The following is an 18743-nucleotide window of genomic DNA, read 5'->3' as shown; positions in this document are numbered from 1 at the left end:
CATCAGCCCTAAGAGCAATCAGGGTTCCCTGCCCTGTGGGAAGTCCAAGGACCACCCACCTCAATCCAGGTCTAGTAAGGTGAGCATCCAAACTGCCTAGGCTCCCACAAAGTCAGTACGTGCAGTAGGATCAAAATGCAGTGCCATTGTTCTTAACTTCTCAGCAGTCCTCATTGTCCAAATACACAAATTTTTAAATAAAAATTTAGGGCTGGAGAGATGGCTCAGCGGTTAAGATCATTGGCTGCTCTTCCAAAGGTCCTGGGTTCAATTCCCAGCAACCACATGGTGGCTCACAACCATCTGTAATGAGGTCTGGTACACTCTTCTGGCCTTTAGGCATACAGACAGAATATTGTATATATAATAAATAAATAAGTATAAAAATTTTTAAATTTATTTGCTTGGTTTTGTTTTTTGAGACAGGGTCTAGCTAAACAGCCCATGTTGGCCTCAAGTTCACTGTCTCCTGAGACCTGAACCTCCCACATGCTGGGATTGCAGGGCTACCACCATGCCTAGCTCCAGAACATCTTAACCTGTCCAGGGATTAGATGCACAAGTCAATCTTTCTTTCTTTCTTTCTTTCTTTCTTTCTTTCTTTCTTTCTTTCTTTCTTTCTTTCTTCCTCCCGCGTTCCTTTATCTCTCAAGATGGAGTCTTATTTTACTCAGGCTGGCCTTGAATTTGTGATCTCCCTGTCTCAACTTCCCAAGCATCTGAAATTCAAGCCAACACCATCGCGCCAAGCTGGCCTGGGTTTCCTTTGGGGACGGGAAGACTCAGGAGGAGTTCTGTGATTTTTATCCAAATTGTCACCCACACGTTTCTCAAGTCTGGCATGTGTGTAAACTTAGGGTTTCAGCACCAGATGTGTGAACTGATGACATGCCTGCTCCAAGGTATCATTAGGCAGAAGGTTTTCGTTGTAGATATGCAGGAGAGTACAGCCAGAAGCATATGGAAGAGTCCAGAACAGAGAGAGAAAGCAGTAGGCGAGACATGGCCAGCAGGCTGGACTTGGCCATGAGAAGAGAGGGAGGTGGTAAAGAGTCTAATAAGAGAAAGGGAACCAAGAGAGAGAGAACCAAGAAAAAAGGGACCAAGTGAGCTCATGGCCGAAATAGCAGAGTTAAAAGGGAATGAGAGGTTGGGGGAGGGAAGCCCATGAGCTGGAGAAGTTTCGGGTCGGGAGTAGGGTGAGAGGAGCTGAGAAGGGTCGGCATGTCAACACGGACTCTCTAACAGGTACTTGTGGTACTGAGAGAGCCCGGAGGCCAACATGCACTTCGGTGTGCTCACAGACACCAGAGTTCGCCCTCAGCTCCAAGTTTCTTCTGGACCTGAGTGTGTATGAGTCAGCTTTGAAGTAATCAGCTTATGAAGAAAGCAAGTTTGTTCTGATTTGGAATTTTAGAAGTCTCAGATTTTTTATTTTTTTATTTTCGAGACAATGTTTCTCTGTAGCTTTTGGTTCCTGTCCTAGAACTAGCTCTTCTAGACCAGGCTGGCCTTGAACTCACAGAAATTCGCCTGCCTCTGCCTCCCGAGTGCTGGGATTAAAGGTGTGCGCCACCACTGCCCGGCTAGAAGTCTCAGATTTTGATTTGTTGGCCTTGCTTGGGGCCTGGGGTGACACATCATGGCAGGAGCACATACTGGAGAAAAAATGCTCAACTCCTAGCCAGGGAATTGGAGCAGTGAAGGTGAGAGGATGGGGTCCCATGATTCCCTTCGGGAGCATGGCCTGCTGACCTCTCCCTAGGCCCCACCTCTTACACAGTTTCCACACCTCCCAATAGCACCTGCTTAGAAACAGAGCTCCACCACAGGAAAGGAGGGGAGGGTGTTTAAGATCCAGGCGGAGGCACCTGGATATTCTAAAGCACATGCCAAGAAACAGCCTTTTTCTTTCTTTTTTCTTTCTTTCTTTCTTTCTTTCTCTTTCTTTCTTCTTTCTTTCTTTCTTTCTTCTTTCTTTCTTTCTTTCTTTCTTTCTTTCTTTCTTTCTTTCTTTCCTTTTCAAACATAATCTATTCTAGCTGTGACACTGTATCCATTCTCTCCCTCACTGAGCTTTGGGATGGCTTTTGAGCAAACACACAGGAAAGCTGTCTGAACTTCTCCCAGCTCTGATGAACTCTCTGTCTCTCGTGTTTGTTAACCTCCTTTGTGTAAACTAGACTTTGAAGCCTCTTGCACCACATTAAAGTTCATGGCCTGTGGGTGACAGGCAAGAGGGAGTCAAGGCTACCTCTCTGCTTTGGTTTTATTTGTTTTCAACTGTGACTTTATTCAGATGTAGTGCACATATCACTATACTCTGTTTCTTTATTTGTTCATTTTTACCATGCTGAGGATCCAATCTAGGGCCTTCTGCTTGCCAAGCAAGTGTCCTACTACAGAGCCACACCCAGGCCCTGTTTATCCAACACTGCAGGTTTGGTGGTGTCCTAATTGGATTTTGTTTTCTTTTGTCAAATTGACACAAGCTGGAGTTATCGGAGAAGAGGGAACCACAGTTCCTCTGTAAGATTGGCCTGTATGCAAACCTGTGGAGCTTTTTATTAATTAGTGATTGATGTGGGAGGGCCCAGCCCACCCGGAGTGGGGCCACCTCTGGGCACATGGTCTTTAAGAAAGCAAGTTGAACAAGCCAGGTTGAGCAATCCAATAACAGTGGCCTCCGTTTTAGCTCCTGTCCCCAGGTTCTTGCCTTGTGTTCCTACCCTGACTTCCCTCCGTGCTGGAGTGAGACCAAAGAGCTATAAGCTGACACCAACCCCTTTCTCCCCAAGCTGTCTTGGGTCATGGAGTTTTAATCCCAGCAATAGGAACCCTAACTAAGACAAGTGGGTTCAGCATGTCCTCACAACGGTATAGTCATCACCTGGCTTGCCTTGAACTCACAGAGATTCGCCTGCCTCTGCCTCCCAAGTACTGGGATTAAAGGTGTGCACCACCACTGTCCAGTGAGTTAGAATGTTTTCATCCTCACTGGGTTAGGAATAATAAATGTGCCCACTTTGGTGATTTGCAAGAGACAGAGCTCCTATGGGAGCAGTTTGGAGGGAGGCTCGGGGACTTGCCTGGACTGTGCACTTTGGGGGAGGCCCACAGGTGCGAGAGGGTAGGTGTTGAATGCTGTAGAGCTGAAGTACCAGGAGATTCCATGTTTGGATAGAGGATTGGCAACATGCTCTCCAGGGGTTCCACGGCGGTGGGAAGGGGCTATGTTCAGTGGAGGGAAACTGCCCCTCATAGAGTGGGGAAGGTTTGGGCCATGGTGAGCAACGCAGAAGGCTGGAGACAAGGGTAAGAGGTGAAAATTTAGAACCCTGCCCTCAAATCTGTGCAGAGGGATAAACCTGAACCTCCCAGCAGGCCCCAGCAGGCTAGGCCCTCCCTCGCAGTGCTGTACCTGGTCATCCTGTCAGTGTGCTGACTTAAGCACGTAGATGCTATTGGCCAGTCTTAGGAGCGCAGCAGAGGTGACGATGGGGGTCTGGGCAGGCTGGCCAGTGGAGAGGAGGTTAGCCCCAAGGGTGCCAGGAACTGTGGTTGACATTTCTGCTTGGGCACCTTTGCCTCCTTCCTCGCTGTGCTGGCCTATGCTTGGCGTCCCTGTCACACCTCACAGTGTGTGCTTAAAGACAAGGTTTTTGTGTGTGTGTGTTTATATCCACACTTCATTCTTTAGTTTATTTACTTGTATTTTCTTTTCTTTTTTCTTTTTTTCTTTTTCTTTCTTTTTTTTTGGTTTTTCGAGACAGGGTCTCTTTGTAGCTTTGGTGCCTGTCCCGGAACTAGCTCTTGTAGACCAGGCTGGCCTCGAACTCCCAGAGATCCGCCTGCCTCTGCCTCCCGAGTGCTGGGATTAAAGGCGTGTGCCACCACCGCCCGGCTTACTTGTATTTTCTCTGTGGTTCTGAGAATGAACCCCAGGGCCTTGTCCATACAAGACAAGCACCCGACCCCCCAAGCTTATCCCCAGACCTTGGTTTTGTTTTTAAACTTTGTTCACGTGCCAATTCATTTATAAAATAATTACAACTGCTCGCTAGAAAGGTGAGAGAAAGGGTGGGAGAAAGGCTGTCATCCTGGCCAGCTCGGCTTTTGGGTTTAGATTCCACAGGCTGCAAGCTGCCTGGCAAGATGAAACCTTTACTCTGCAAGCCTTGGCGGCCTAGGCAACTCGGGGGTGGAGCCGAGAGAGGGGTGGGGCTAGTGGGGGCGGGGCTAACGGGCTGCTGGGGTCCCCGCAGCTCGAGTCCGGCAGACTTGCAAGAGGAGTTGGGGAGTGGAGGAACTGCACACCTACGGCCGCCGGAGCGTGAGCGCGATCCTAACCGTAAGCTCCGGGGACAGCGGTGGCAAGGGCTGCGTTTAGCTCCTGCAGTTAAATGCGCTTCCCCCATCCCAAGGCTGGGCCCCGGCGTGCTCTAGGCCATGCCTTCTCGTCCTGCGTCCGACGCCCCATTCCTCCCCACCCCTTCCCTGGGCCGTCCGGTGCGCTTCGGAAGCAAGGGGTGGGTGTTAGGCCTGACAGGGCCGCTCCTTAGCCCTCTCGCTCGGTTCCCCACAGGTGCAGGTTTATCCCTTCGGCTCCAGGCTCGGGGCTTGTCCAGGCACCTGCCCCGACCCTGGTGGCTGAGGGCGCTAGAGCTACAGGGACCCTTTAACTTCTCCACTCCGCACCTCCCGCTTTTTAAACTTCCAGCGGCCCAAAGCGGGGTTCGCCTTGCCCGCGCTGGGTTGCGGGATCGGGCGGGAGGTGGAAGCATCGGGTACCTACGCGCAGCTCGCCCGAGACTAGGATCGCGCCTTTGCTAGCATTCTGCCGCTGCTGGAGAGAACTGTTGAGTTAGACTTTTGGGTTGTTTTGCTTCTCTACCTCTGAATTCGGCGTGATTTTTTTTTTTTTTTTAAGCCACAGTGCTTCAGAGGATAATAACATTGTTAGTGTGATAGTGGCTTCCTTCGTCAAGAGGAGCCTTTCACTGTCTGTGCCTGGTCTGACGTAGCAGAAGACGAAGGAGGGAGGGAAAAAAAGCTTGGGCGTGTTCAGCAAACAGTTTCCATTCCCAAATACCCACACGAGGAGGGCCACGTGATGGCTGTCTGTGTCCCTGTTGAAGTGTCTCCAATGGGGCTCTGCCTAGGGACCCGGACGGCTGTTCATATACTGCCCTACACCCTGGGAATGGCAGGGGGCGTGCTTTCATGGGATGAGCTTTTGGACAGACAACAAACACAATCCAACCCAGCACCACAAAATAAACAAGTATATATTTGTACATTTTAAATTGTATTAGAAGATAATGTGTGCGGTGGAAAACAGAAAAGTATTAAGAAGAGAAAAGGACTGTTGAGTGGAAATCGAAGGCCTCACAGAGGCAACATGTCAACACTCCTGAAGAGATAGAAAGTCACTTTGTGTGTGGGCGGGGGTGCTGCGCTAGACTGAGGAAAGAACGCACAGGTCCTGAGGCAGGAGGGTACGCCTCGTGTGGATGACTTTTATGTCCTCGTTTGCAGTCTGAGAGGAGTGACTATTGTCAAAGAGAGGAACCCGAGCTTTCTGCCGTCCTGATTCCAAGAAAAGAAAATTTCCCCTAGGCTCTTAACTGCTCAGAAAGTCAGCTGTGGGAGCTTCAGCACGGTTTCTAATGCTCCATGTTGTCTGGTGTGACTGTGCCTGCCTTTTGGCTGTGCCTAACACACCCCAGCTACCACAGTACGGGGTGAGCAGAGAGAGGGATTTTTAGTGAAAGTTGGGAAAGTGTGCACCTCCACCAGACCTCTGGGGTGCCCATTTTCTGCCTAGTGCCCAAGTGGTGCCTACAAAAAGCCCCTATCACTATGAGCAACATCCTACCTGTTCTCCCATTACAGAGGTGCCAGCATGCCCAGGCATAGCTCCTACCTACCTGGTGCCTACACTCTTTTTTTTTTCCCTAGCATTCTGGCCCAGGCTCAAGAATTTGAAGGGCAGAAGCTGTCCAAATTCCATTTCTTGATTCTTGTTCTGAGACCAGAAAACATGGAGCACAGCCTGGGTGTAGAGGATGGGGAGCAATAGAAGTCAAGGACGAGATTAGAGACAAGAGGGCCTCTACTCAGCCCCACTTCCTGGGTTACCTGCAGGTGGTCATCAGGCCAAGCTAGTGATGTGGCAGAGTCTTCAGTGGGGTCCCCAAGAGGAAACCAACCTCTGCTCAGAATCTTCTCCTGCATGATGGTGCCCAGTGCAGTGGGGAGACTGGGTCCCCATCTCCATCACGTAATCAGTCACACCAACTAGGTCAGAGAAACACTTACCCTACTACCAGGATTTATTGGCTTTCTTGAGGGACATCACAGTTCCTGCTTTCTCAGCAGAGGGCACTCTCATAGTGGCCTGCATGCCCTGCCACCATCACAGGGCTGGAGTGGCATCTTCTCTCATGGCCCAATGCCTGCCTTCCCTTTGCTGCCGCTGGTCACCCCCATTTCCCCGGAGAGCCAAGCCACTGCACAGCCACACCCTGTGTGCTCTTCCAAGGCCTGGGGAGCTCACTGTAGGGGAAAAGTGTTGTTCCAACTGTGTTACTGAAAAGGCCATACAGAAAATTCTCTAGCTGGCCCGCCAACAAGCAAGAAGCCTTGTACCGAGAAGAAGCAGGCGTCTTTGCTGCCTTTAGCATTGGAGAGACTGGTAAGCAGCGATGCAGTGTGGACGTCTCTTTGGCACTTACTGGTTAGATTATTAGGAGCAAACTTCCTCTCTGAATTTTAAGTGCTCTTGAAAACAGAGGGAAATCCCCTTTATTTTTTAGGTTGTAGTATTGCATGAGGTGATAACGCCAAAGTCTGGCTGTCGGCTGCAGCAAGGACACAGCTTATCAGTGTGGCCTTTCCTCTCCCTCCTTCCAGGGTATATTAAGATCTCTGTTGCCCTTGGCCTAGCTGTCAGTGTGTTCTCCCTGTGACAAAGGGGCCAGGGTGATCTCCGTTCCTTGATGGCCCTAGGTAGGATGGTGATGTTATTCCCAGAGGAAGACGCCGCAGAACAACGGTGGTGCCCATCTGTCACATAGGACAACCATGAGAACCGTCTCATAGTATAATGGTGGTACCTGTCTGTGTGTGAGGGCCATTTCAAGAGACAGTCCCACCTAGTTTCTTGGTGAGTTTTGAAGTCAACCTGTTCAAAGGATTTAGATTAAATATGTCTTAGCATAACTATTTTTATCTAAACTTTTATTTAGTATCTGAGATTATGAAGTGATTTATGGGGTTCATTGTACACCTGTTTGTTGATAAGAAAGGAGTATTAATTTTTTTTTTAAAGCAGGCCAAAAAAGGTCAAAGGAGTTCTTACTGTATATCATGAGGAAGTGGAGACACATGGTTTGACTGTTAAGCATGGTTCGGTCTTATTGTGAGGGTTTCTCTCAGGATTATAGCCTCTTGCAGGCAGTTTGAAAATTCTTGGCAAAGACTTAACAAGATCCCAGGGGAAAGGGGCTCCTTTATTCTCAGTGTCCCCTTATTTTCCCTGTCTTTCTACTGCAATGTCACAATCCAGGCTCTCAGTGAACTTTCTCTAGGTGCCGAGCACGTGAGCATTCCTGCCATGGACACCCTTGCCTGGCTGTAGCCTGGCTGGCTGCAGTTTGCATTGTGACCCGGGAAAGCTAAGGGGTGCCACAGTCATGGGTAGGGGGTCCCAGTGCCTCCATGGGTCATCAGAGAGTCACAGGTGAGGAGGAGCTTGTATAAAGAGGATGTGGCTGCTCCAGGGTCTGGGTGAGCAGAAGGTTTCTATTGTAGATGTGAGGGACAGTACAGTCAGAGGCATCCTGAGGAATCAGAGCAGGAAGAGAAAGTAGTCAGCTGGTCGTGGCCAGCAGGGACCTGGCCATGAGAGGAGAGAAAGGGAGCGAGTGAGAGAGGAAGACAAAGAGAACCAGCAGAGGGAGAAACTGAGTGTGAGACCTAGAGAGAGCAAGAAAGAGGAGAGAGAGAGAGAGAGAGAGAGAGAGAGAGAGAGAGAGAGAGAGAGAGAGAGAGATTGCACAGCAATAGCAGAAATAGCAGGATTATAAGAACAATGAGCAGGGAGGGAACCCGCTGGGGAGTTAGCATAGGGGAGGGTGAGAAGAGCCAGGGTGCCAGCATGAACTCTGAAATGTTTAACAGGTACTAGTGATAGTGAGCGAGCCTGGAGACCAGCATGGGTTTTGGCATGTGAATAGGTACCAGAGAGGGCCATTTGTCCCTTGGTAGAGGGGAACAGGCTTCACTAGTGCCTGAAGAATGCTGGCCTTTATCTAACTAACCCCCAGGATTTGAACCTGACACAGCTATTGGCTTGTCTTCTGTCCACTCTACCCAGAGCTGGCTCTCCTGCAAAAGGAGTGACCGTGACTGTTTGGAAGGCTGGCTCTTAGGCAGTACCAGACCCAAACTCCTTCCTGGCAGACAGGGTTGGTGTCTGAAGTAGAAGTGTAGCCGTGGCCCCATGCTGATGCCCCTGAGGGAGATTTAGAAGTTTACTTCTGCCCTCCCCGAGCTAGCAGGTGGGCTACAGACTGCCTTCTCATTTGCAGTTTGTCTTGATTTTTTTTTTTTTTTACTTAAGTGGACTTTCGTCAGAAGAGTAGACTTAAGGACAGAGAACCCTGCAGGCCCAAAATAAGTGAATTCTTTCCTCTTTGAAAAGCAGGAGGCTCTTTAAGACTTGCATATTCTTCAGCCAAGACTTGAAATTAAAATCCATCTCTAGAACAAAGAGCAGAGGCGGCCTATGTTCCCTTGGCCCTGGGAAAGGACAAGTAAGCTTGTCTCACTGTTGGGTCCAAAGGAAGCTCCATTTCCCCAACTCCTGGTGGTTAGACAAAAGTCAGCGTTCCTCAGGAACTTGTGAAGCCTGTTCCCCTCTACTGAAGGAGCCAGTTTCCTCACCACTGCAGAAGGAACAAACAGCAATCTGTGGTGCCTATTAGCACACCAAAGTGCATGCTGGCCTCCAGGCTCCCTCAGTATCACAGGTGCCTAGCTCTTCTCACCTCCTCCATGACCATAAACTTCTCCAACTCCTGGGCCTCCCTCACTACAGCTGTTCCTTCTCCTTAGAGCCTGTTATTTTGGTGATGTGTGCTCTTGGTCTCTTTGTCTTCATCTCTTATTCCCTCACTAGCCCCCATCCCAAACACACACACACACACACACACACACACACACACACACACCCCTCTCCTGCTCTGTCTGCTCCATTCCTGCTTCCGTCATGGCTGGGTCCAGTCTGCTGGCCATGCTCAATCTACTACTTTCCCTCTCTTCCATGGATTCTTCCAGATGCCTCTCGTGGTTCTCTCCCTCATATCTACAGTAAAAACCTTCCCCTTATGCATGCCCTGGAGGAGTCATGTCATCAACGTATATACTCTCCGGTGTGTATGGCCCTTGTTTCATGGCTTTCTATAAGGTGTAAGATGATGTTGTGTGGAAAAACTTAGAGACCCCTCACTTGTCTAAATTGTAAGCAAATCCACTTTCCTTGGACGGCTTGTTTCTTAAACCATTTTAAAATATAAAGAAGTCAGACCTCAGGTTTCTGGACCTGAGTGCTTGAGGGTGACAAGGCAGTTTAGGGGAGCTGGTCTCCCCTGCCCACTGAGTGTGGGGTGCTTTCTCCACTTGCAGCTTGCCTGTCTCTGGCAGATCTACTGCCCTACCAGCTTGCCCCACTGAGAAAACAGAACTACCCAGAAAAATGAAAGCCTCCAGCCCCAGTGAGGGGAGGTGACTTTGTTCTCTTCTCACCATGCACCCCATCATGGAGGCCACCCAGCCCTTGTCAGCCCTGACCTCTGAGAGCCCGTACTTCAGGAGGAGATGATGTCCTGTTAGGGTCGGGCATCTTAACTCAGAGGTGACCTTGGGATTTTTTTCTTTCCTGTAGACAGAAGTTTCTGTCCCGCCTGGTCCCACAGTCAATCCCAAAGAAACACAGAAGTTTATATTAATTATAAACTTTTTGGCCTATTAGCTCAGGCTTATTATTAATCAGCTCTTATAATTTAAATAACCCACAATTCTTGTCTGTGTTTAACCACATGGCTTGGTGCCTTTTCTCAGTAAGGCATTCTCGTTGCTTCCTCTGTGTCTGGCTGGTGACTGACTCTGCCTTTCCTCTTCCCAGAATTCTCTTAGTCTGGTCACCCCACCTATACTTCCTGCCTGGCTACTGGCCTATCAGCATTTTATTAAACTAATATGAGTGACAAATCCTTGCAGTGTACAAGAGCATTATCCCACAGCACAGTACTGAGAATTGAACCCAGGGCCTCACAAATGCTAGACAAGTGCTCTACCATTGAGCCACACCCAACTCCCATGGCACATGCTTTAACTCTTTACTCATAGGCCTCAGAGACTTTTGATTCTCTTTTTGCAACCTAGACATTGCTATAAGCAAATTCAGTACTCTCCCAGCCTAAAATGAAACAACCTAGGGAACAGTGCTGAGAGGCTGGCCAGGCCTCAGAGGGCTCTGCAGGAAGTTCTCCCGGTATCCAAGAAGCCAGGAAGGTGGACTGGATTGCTCAGAAGGCCCAGGCTCCTGGCAATCCTGTTGCCTGCAGTGAGGAAGCTTCTAGACCATGAGGTTACGATCACTGAGGAAAATCACATGAGGGTGGGGTGTGGTGGGAAGGAAGGCAATGGTATGTATGCTGGATGGTCCACGCCTGCTGTCCCAGCACGGGCATCTGTCAGCCCAGCGCAGCAGCAGCCGTGAAATACACTCATCCTCCTTAAAGCAGGTGAGCCGTGCTCCTCAGACATCTAAGCCAGTGGAAAATGTGACCGCTCCTGTTTTAGTTGGCAGAGCGGGAGCTGGAAGAGGGCTCTGGTGAAACTCCCAGGCTTTAGCACGTTGACCTGGCAATGCTCTTATGTTGTCAGAGGACGTTAAAAGCTATGTGGCAGACTGGGGGAAGTGAGTGAAAACAGAGCAGGGTAACAGTTTAGTGATAGAGTATGTGCCTGTGTGAGTGAGGCCCTGTGGCCCACCCTAGCACTGGAGAAAATTATTATTATTATTACTATTATTATTAATTATGTTTTTTGAGATAGGTTTTCTCTGTGTAGCCCTGGCTTTTCCAGAACACTTGTTCTGTAGACCAGGCTGGCCTCGAACTCAGATCCATCTGCCTCTGCCTCCTGAATTTTTAGCAGAGTATGTTTGTTTGAGAACCCATAAAATGGAGACGAGGCCACAGTTAATGAGATCTTAAAAACATCTGCAATGGAACTTTTGCTTGAGACTAAATAAAATAAAACTCCTAACTAATTAGCAGGCTAATTGTCCAACCTCCTTAGGTTTAAGGCTTATAAACACAGGGTTGAACCAATAATCTCACGTGACTTTTCCATGCTAGAAGTATTCCACCCTCTCCGAAGCCATTCAGGGCCCGCCCGCTCGCACGTGTGCTCCCAGCCCTCCCCAGCCAGCCCCTCTGGCGGTGGTTAGATTGAGGCCTGGACAAGGACAGTCTCTTTCCTTAGGGTACAGGGACAGCACTGAGGGCCTGGCCTCCAGCTGGGCTGGCCCTGGGCCCTGAGGTGCTTCAGCAGAGTTCACTTTCAGATCCTAAATTTTCCACCCACCTCTGCTGAACCCAACGCCGTTCCCTTCTTTATCTCTTCCACATTTGCCTTCAAAAATACTCCAACTTTCTCCTGCTGGTCAGCTCTGATCTGTTTTCCTCAGCTCAGCTCCAAGGCCGTGCTCTGAGAGAAACAAGACATTAGGCCCAGTACAGAGCCACAAAAGCAGAGCCACAGTGGCCCTGAGGGAGAAGAGACTGGCCATTAGCCAACTGTATGGTCTGAGGAGGCCTCTGCTTGTCCATCATTGCTCCCTGACAGGAATGTCTGTGTGTGTGACAGGCTGGCTGGAGTACAGGAGGGACCAGGAAGGGAGATGGGATTGCAGGGCTGATTAGGCTGAGAGGAGGCCTCACCTCCCTCTCCTCTGGCCTGACATCTGAGGGTAACAGGAACATGGTTTCCCCACATCTCCTCTGCCCTCATAATTCCCAAACCAAAGTGTATGGCCCCAGGAGGAGCTTCCAGGAGCCCACGCCATGACCAAGAACTCTTGCAAGCCTCATGTCCAGTCAGACCCAGGGCCTACTGCCAACACTGGCAGGGCTGGACTCTTGGTTGGCCTTGGCTCTGGAAAGTGCCCCCGAGTATCCAGGCCTGTAACTTGCAAAGAGCAGATCTGCTGAGTCACTATTAGCTTGTACTTGAGGGTGACTTCAGGGAGCATGTCTGAGCACTTGCTGGGTTACAGAGTGCAGACTTCTCTCCAAGAGCAGTTGGCAGCCCAAACCCTGGGACTCACCGTGAGTACCCATTGGCACTAACACTACTCTCTAGTCTTTCTCCATGCTTTGAATAATCCTCAGTCCTTTAGCATCCAGACTAGACTGAGAGATAAGCTGTATTGCTTAAGGAGATTTTAAAATCCTTTTCATTCAAAACTTCTGTTGTCATGTGCAAGGTCTGAGAGTTAAGAAGGGGCCTGAAGAAGCCTGCTTGTTGTAAGAGGCACAAGCCATGGCACGGGGACTAGGCACCAACAGTAATGAAGGAGGTGGCAGTTAGCAGCCCCCTCAGAGCTCTGGGACAACAGAGACGGCTGAACACAAGAACTAAACAAAGATGGTCCAACTGCGGGCGCCAGGGAGAGGTGGGTCATCAGCCCACACAGGCCTTCAAGGACACATTAAGCAGTTTTTCTTTGTCTTGTAATCATGGGAAGTTCCTTGAGGGTGTGTGTGTGTGTGTGTGTGTGTGAGAGAGAGAGAGAGAGAGAGAGAGAGAGTGTTAAGTGGGGAGGGGTCTGTCAGGGGCCTTGCAGCAGTCCTGGGGAGATCCTGTAGGTGCCTGGGCTGGGTGTGATGGCAGAGGTAGACTTGATTGCTATGCTTTGGAAGAAAAGTTGTGGAGCTTACAGATATGTCAGTGGAATAAGGGAATGCCAGGGAATCTGTGTTTGGGAACCTGGCGGTAGCTGGTGAATAGCAGCATGGGAGTGGAAACCCCAGAAGATGAAAGGCTCAGGGGACAGGATGACAGTTCCATGCCACTTGTGTTGGAGATTGGGAGACACCTGAGAAAGCAAGCTGGTGGGCAGGTATAAAGATGTGAGACTCACAGAAAGTCTGGAATAAACACACATGCCTCGGCCGTCTCTGCAGTGACAGTGGGGTCACTGCATGGATATAAACGATGTCCCCCTCTCTTACACACCAGTTCTCCAATGACCCTGTCCCCGTCTCCCTACACCCATCTTTACCCAGTCCCCATCTTGCCAACTTTGTCTGCATGGATTTACATTTCACCAGACTGCTGGCACACATAGGTTCCCAGACCGATCTTTGTCTCATGGATGTCACAGACAGAAGGAAGTCGCACAGCAGTGCCCCATCACTCTTGTCACACCTGCTTGGGTGTGTTGTACAAGACTCTTACACTGTTGAAATGGATTCCCAGATAAAGCTTTTCATGGTGTAGAAATGTAGAACTAAAATTTACATTTAATAGAGTAGATAACATGTGCATTTGTTTAAAAGTTATCTGAATGGTACAAAAGCTAGTAAGTACAATATTTAATCTGTGGCATGGATTATGCTGGACAAGCACTCTGCCACCAAGGTGAGATGCATACCAGCACCTAACATTAAAATAGGTATAACCTTAATCCTTCCTATAAGGATTTGATTGCTCCCCAAATTTCCAATAAATGACCCCTGTCCTCCAGTTACTATGTGTTTTTTTTTTTTTTAATTTTATGCACCTAGGTGTTTTGCCTGGGTGTATATCTGTGAGCCTTGTGTGTACAATGCGGGCAGATGCCAGGGCACCTGGAACTAGAGTTCCAGGTGGATGTGAGTGGAATGGAATCCCCATCATCTGAAAGAATAGCTAATGCTTCTAACCGCTGAGCCATCTTTCCAATGCCTCCCCCCCCCAATAATGTTGTAACAAATGTATCCAGCTGCCTGTTGTTTAAATGCATCTTCTCCAGTAGGTGGTGGCGCACACCTTTAATCCCAGCACTAGGGATGCACAGGCAGCTTGCTCTCCGTGAATTCGAGACCAGCCTGGTCTATAAAGCAAGTTCCAGGACAGCTAGGACTGTGTTTCATAGAAAAACCCTGTCTTGAAAAACCAAAATCAAAACAAACAAACAAACAACCCCCCCCCCCCCACACACACACACATCTTCTTGACTGGGCAACTCAACTCATCATTTCATGGGGCAAATACCGTGGCTGCAAGAGAGAAAATACGGTTTCCTTTGGCTTTTGTAGCACTAGGCACCAAACACATCTCCATGTGCCAGGAACTTCTGCCCAGAGCCACCCCCCTAGCCCTGCCTTCTTTTAGAAAGGCTTCCTCTCCAACTCCGAGCAGGTGTTTTTCCTCATTGGAACATTGGGTTACAAAACAAATAAAAAGACTACTGGGAGAAAGAAACCTTTGGTACAGATAAATTAGACCCCAGTTTCAGGTGCTAGCGTGGTGGAAAGGACTTGGGACCTGCGCTTTTGTTTTGTTCCCTCTTCTTTCCCGATATCCCCTAAACCCTGGTGGGGTTTTTGTTTTTTTTGGGTTTTTTGGGTTTTTTTTTTGTTTTGTTTTGGTTTTGGTTTTTCAAGACAGAGTTGTTTTTTTTAAAAAAAATATTGGGGAAATATACTTTTTTTTTCTAAAACATGAAAATTCTTACTCAGTTGTAGTTTTGCTGTTAATATAGCTTGTTCCATCAAGTTTCAACTTAGAATTGTCCATGTTAAAATGATATTTATTTTTAAAATTGTTTTTATTGAAGTATATATTTTCCTCCACTCCCCTCCCTGCCTCTCCCCTCCCCTTCAACCCTCTCCCAAGGTCCTCATGCTCCCAATTTACTCAGATCTTATTCTTTTCTACTTCCCATGTAGATTAGATCCATGTATGTCTCTCTTAGGGTCCTCTTTGTTGTCTAGGTTCTCTGGTTTTTTTTTTTTTTTTTTTTTTTTTTGGTTTTTCGAGACAGGGTTTCTCTGTAGCTTTGGTGCCTGTCCTGGAACTAGCTCTTGTAGACCAGGCTGGCCTCGAACTCACAGAGATCCGCCTGCTTCTGCCTCCCGAGTGCTGGGATTAAAGGCGTGCGCCACCACCGCCCTTGTCTAGGTTCTCTGGGATTGTGAACTGTAGGCTGGTTTTTCTTTGCTTTATGTCTAAAAACCACTTATGAGTGAGTACATATTATATTTGTCTTTCTGGGTCTGGGTTACCTCACTGAATATGATGTTTTCTAAATCCATCCATTTGCCTGTAAATTTCAAGATTTTTTTTCTCTGTATAGTACTCCATTGTGTAAATGTACCACATTTTCCTTATCCATTCTTCGGTAGAGGGGCATTTAGGTTGTTTCCAAAACAGGGTTTCTATGTGTAGCTTTGGTACCTGTCCTGGAACTAGGTTTTGTAGACCAGGCTGACCTCAAAGTCACAGAAATCCGCCTGCCTCTGCCTCCCGAGTGCTGGGATTAAAGGTGTGGGCCATCACCGCTGGGCTAACCCTGGTATTTTAAGAGGTTAGAATGTTCTCTACTGCACCAGAAAGGAACCACACAGAAGACATCACTGTAGCTCTTTGCTACAATGTAGAGGCTCAGCAGACAGCAGTGGGAGCCTTGATGGTGAGAACAGAACTTCTCCGAGCTAATAGCAAAAGCAGGCACCCCACGGACATGGCTTACAGAACATGGATGGTCTCAGGCCTCCATGAACTGGGTTGGGCTTAATCCTGCATCACAGCTTTGGTGATGGTGCATGGGCAGGACAGTGGGCGCCTCAGGACACGGGGGTCTCCACTATGTACCCTCTCACCTTCAGCCTGGTTCTGTGCACCTAGGCTGCTGTAGAGCGCTTGGATATGAGGGTCCCACACAGTGGATTAGGGAAAAGGAAAGGGCGCCCACTTTGGTGGAGCACCTGCTCAGAGCCCTTCAGTCTTCACCAGCAGCCTGATAGGTTGATGATCCCCACACTCTAGATGACAAAGGGTCAAAGGTTTCACAATTTCTCCAGAGCCCACAGCTGCTGAATGATAGAGCTGCAAACGGAACCACCTAACAAAGAAAACACTAGAAAGCCCCTTATTGTACCTCCAAGATTCTCCTGTCCCTAACGTCAATGTGTCAAAGCTGCTATTTGGGGTGTCATGGCACAGAAGCCCTAGAGGAAAGCCAGGTAGTGATGTAGGAGTGATTTCTTTCTAATCTGTTGCTTTCATTGGTTAATTAATAAAGAAACTGGCTAGGCCCATTTGATAGGCCAACCCTTAGGTGGGTGGAGTAAACAGAACAGAATGCTGGGAGAAAGAAGCTGAGTCAGGCAGTCGCCATGATTCTCCCACTCCAGACAGACACAGGTTAAGATCTTTCCTGGTAAGCCACCAGCTCGTGGTGCTACACAGAATATTAGAAATGGGTTAGACCAAAATGTAAGAGCTAGCCAATAAGAGGTTAAAACTAATGGGCCAAACAGTGTTTAAAAGAATACAGTGTCTGTGTAATTATTTTGGGGCATAAGCTAGCCATGCGGGCAGCCGGGTGCCGGGGATGCAGCCCCATCACAGCTCGTATATAAGCCAGCCAGGCAGCCGTGAGCCAGGGCGGCAGGAATGCAGCCCGCTGCTCTTATTACTACAGAATAACATCCTCACTGTATAATTGTGCTAACATGCAGCCCTGACCACAGGCATTGCATGGTCCCTGACATTTAGGGACAATGAAAGGACACATCTTCCCAGAGGACTCAAGGTTAGGTCTATCCTCTGAGCCACGCTCTTCCAGAAACTGGATCATCTGAGCCTGACCTCTTGTAGAAGGCCCATGAAAAAGTCAGTGGCTTATCACAGTGAGGTGCCCATGACCACCCAGGCTCATGATGGTGTCTCCCTGCAGTGACCTCCACCACGGTGAATTGCAGCAGTGTTCCTACCCTTCCTAGACTACATACACACCTCCACACCTGTACTCTTCATCCCGTGGACTTCGTTATCCATCAGTGCTTGAAGCCCCTTTTCCAGTCTCCAGAAGAAGCAGGAGCCACGTCTACCCTGCTCTAGATGGTGGGCATCCCAAGTGCTCAGTCTCGGGAAGAGGGGTGCGTGGGCAAAGATACCCATCGACACCATGGACACCAGCTCTGATTGGTCGAACTCCAGGCTCTACCCCTTCCAGGATGTACTACCCACTGTCTAGCAGAAGATATTGCTTATTATCCCTTCTGTTGGAGGAGAAATGACTCACCATCCAGGAGACCCCATGGGGGCCGCAGTATCTGGGAGCACGAGTATCAGTGTTCTGAGGTCCCAGGGTTGGTTTGAAAGCTTCAGACTGTCAACGTGTCCTGGGGGAGAGAGCCAGGGAGGGGACATGCAACATTCTCTGTGGCAGAAGTGCAGTCTTTGGCCATGAATTGGAGCCCCCACAAGCATGTAGCTAGGCACTGCTCTTCTCTGATTCTTATCTTAAATAAGTGTTGGGGGACTTTTGTGTTTGTTTCTTTGTTTTTAGAAAAGGTCCATGAATAGTGGGTTCACCTGTACTGTTATTAGCGAATGCAGCAAACCCAGCCTGCAGAAGGGCAATGCAAGCTACTTGAGGCTAGTCAGAGGCTCAGGTCTGTGTGTGCTATTATTACCTGCTATTAAGTAACAAGCAGTGTTAGTCAGGGGTGAACTGAGACACTGCAGCTGGTCCTGCTTTGTAGTCCGAGGCCCAGGGGCTCCAAGGCACTGGAGCAAAGCATACTACTGTTTTATAACATTGTTTTAGTTAGGTTTCTATTGCTGTGAAGAGACACCAAGACCACAGCAGCTCTTATAAAGGAAAACATTTAACTGGGGCTAGGTTACAGTTCAGAGGTTTAGTTCGTTGTCATCATGGTGGGAAGCATTGTGGCGTGAGGGAGACATGGTGCTGGAGACAGAACTGAGAGTCCTACATCTTGATCTGTAAGCAACAGAAAGTAGTCTGAGACACTGGGCATGACCTGAGCATACACGAGCCCTCAGAGCCCACCCCCATAGTGACACGCGTCCTCCAAGACCACAGCTACTCCAACAAAGCCACACCTCCTAATAGTCCCACACCCCATGGGAGCCATTTTCTTTCAAACCACGACAATAATGGATAATACTAATACTCTTGTCACCTGGATTCGAATGTTAAGAGACATTTAAATTACTCTTTAAATTACTCTTTAGATCTGTTGGTTTACACACACACACACCACTCTATTCTTGAGCTTTTTGAAGGACAATACTTTCCAAGACATCCCACCACATGAATGCCTTAAGCCAAAAGCAGTACTGAATCCTGTAATGTCCCACACATTCCTCTACCTCCTTGCCCATGATAAAGCAAAGCTTGTAATGAGACCCAATCAGAAGTTGACAATAGCTAATAACTCAATTGCATGTTGACAGCGCTGTACTGTGGGACATCCCAGCACCACGGCAGCCAAGTGAAATGGAGTCACTGGAACCATCTCTGTGATAACTGTGGGTGCTCCTATGCAGCTAAAGGACACCTAGTATATATGTCATGGATACACCTAGTGTATACATCATGGATACATTGAACAAAACAGTGGCGATATCACCATTTACAGCCCCAGCTT

The 18743-nt window shown here is 48.6% G+C and overlaps 2 protein-coding genes across 2 annotated transcripts in view; both read left to right on the top strand.

Moving 5' to 3' along the window:
- The first annotated feature begins 4240 nt into the window (after positions 1-4240).
- LOC130875056 (epoxide hydrolase 1) overlaps positions 4241-18743 on the top strand; it is a 31421-nt gene continuing 16918 nt past the window's right edge. The window contains exon 1 of the mRNA XM_057770692.1: positions 4241-4351. The gene's annotated coding sequence lies outside the window, so the exon portion shown is untranslated. The remainder of the gene's footprint in view (positions 4352-18743) is intronic.
- The window catches only part of Ephx1 (epoxide hydrolase 1), a 53983-nt gene continuing 39540 nt past the window's right edge, over positions 4301-18743 (top strand). The window contains exon 1 of the mRNA XM_057770693.1: positions 4301-4351. The gene's annotated coding sequence lies outside the window, so the exon portion shown is untranslated. The remainder of the gene's footprint in view (positions 4352-18743) is intronic.

The sequence above is a fragment of the Chionomys nivalis genome, chromosome 5 (assembly GCF_950005125.1).
Source record: "Chionomys nivalis chromosome 5, mChiNiv1.1, whole genome shotgun sequence".
Taxonomy (NCBI): domain Eukaryota; kingdom Metazoa; phylum Chordata; class Mammalia; order Rodentia; family Cricetidae; genus Chionomys; species Chionomys nivalis.
This window is presented reverse-complemented; position numbering and strand designations above follow the sequence as displayed.